The following is a 2029-nucleotide window of genomic DNA, read 5'->3' as shown; positions in this document are numbered from 1 at the left end:
GTAGATCTTGGTTAAAAAAAGGTTGGGCACCCCTGCTATAGAGAGAACCACAAGTGCTTGAAAGACAGGGATCAAAAGCCTAGTCAAGTTGTTGTAGTTTACTTGGGTTTGGGAGTAATATAAAAAACCTTCAGAGAAGGGACAGTTGGGATGAGTTTACTAACACTCCCTAGGCTTTGTTTTACAGTTGTAATGAGTTTGGTGACAGACCTTCATTGACACAGCAGAGGAGACATCGGGCTGCATATAGAAATTAATGTGTAATGAATGTGAATATAGACATAAATGTGTAATATGTTGTTCAGCCCTTTTAATGGGAGGAATTTGGAAAAAACTGGCCCTGTGACCAGCACCCCTCATGTAGAATGTGTACGCCTACAGATATGTGTGGGGGGAAAAGGCATAGCCTACCCTCTAAGACCCTTTTTGTCTATGCGTTAACAATTTCACAGTGCTCTTAAATTCTTATCTCTGCTCCTATTTTGTTTTATTATTGTTTCCCAGACCCCTGCATGAGGGACGAATGAAACTGTGTTGTAAACAGAAATTATTCACTGTACTGCATTTTTTGACAATGACAATGTACTACTATTACAAGTCATGGGTAAAATCTTATGTAGCCTTATTTCTCAAAATATAAATGGCTGAAATATAGGCCCAGGCCTACAGTTTCTCCATGCGCCAATGTCATACTGTAGTCATTGTTTTGCCGTTTTGCATTTACGCTGCAAGAATACACCCCCCCCCCCCCGGACAAAATAAACCCCGGCTGCCCCCATAGTTTCCAAAATTTCTGTGGGAAACACTGCATTTACTGTACATTGGTTCAAAATAGACTAAGCACAAGCCCCTGTATGACCCATGGTTGATAAAATATAGGACGTCAGATGAACCTGAGATGTCTAATAACTCATCTTCAGTCCAGCATATAGTACATCACTGTTTCCATGTCTTCATCATCATTGACAGTCTCGTCCTAGACAAATCCATGTAAGACAACATCAGTTAGGAAATATAATAACTCATGGACAACATATTTTTTGGACAATAGTGTTTAACTTACCGTGAGAGGGTCAGTAGACACATCACCTGAATGGACATACAGTATGCACAAAACAGAAGGACACAAAATACATTGAGAGTTTAGGAATAACACTTGTGAGAGTAATGTAAAATAATCAACAAAACTATTCATTGTTAGCTGTTAACTGACCACATTTTGCACGCAGTAATCATGGCGGCTCAATAGCTTTGCTTTGTTCTCGCACTACATGTATATCTGTGTTTAGTTTTGGTTAGTTTGCACGGTTGTTGCGTGATGCTTTAATGTAGGGGGCCTACACTTCAAAAACCACAGTAGGCTACCCAGTGTGGAACTCAACTAATGTTTCGAGGCAATTGACCTAATTCTCCTCCCCACACACACACTGCATGTGGCTTGGTGCTCTGTATCTCCCCGGATGTGGTCTGACATGATCTGGACCACACTCTAGTCAAGCTAGACGCATGCCATTTCTGACTAATTTACACCATGGCTCACTCTATCATAATTAACCCCTTAAAGGGACAGTTTGGTCAATTTCAACATGCAGTTGCAATGCTCACACTACCCTGGACTTGTCAGTGCCTGAGTTTTTTTTTTCTTCTTCTTCAGCCGTTTCCGAGATCCTGGTCATTGTAATGGGGGCAGCTCTTTGTTTACATTTTTGAAAAAAAACATTTTTATTTATTCCCAACAACATCCAAAAGGTTATAAAACATCAGCAGACAACTAGCAAACAGCAGTACCTTTTGGGAAAATATTTGGAGTTGGCCTATGTTTCATTTTTTAAAAATGTAAACAAACGCTGCCCCCATTAGAATTGCTCATATCTCGGAAAGGGCTGAGCCGAAAAATGTGGCATCACCAGGTACTGACAAGTCAAGGGTAGCGTGAGCAATACAACTGCATGTTGAAATTGACCAAACTGTCCCTTTAAGACACATAACAGCATTTGCTGTTACCAGAATAGCAATGACAGTCATAGTG

Source organism: Engraulis encrasicolus, chromosome 7, assembly GCF_034702125.1.
Source record: "Engraulis encrasicolus isolate BLACKSEA-1 chromosome 7, IST_EnEncr_1.0, whole genome shotgun sequence".
Taxonomy (NCBI): Eukaryota; Metazoa; Chordata; class Actinopteri; order Clupeiformes; family Engraulidae; genus Engraulis; species Engraulis encrasicolus.
This window is presented reverse-complemented; position numbering follows the sequence as displayed.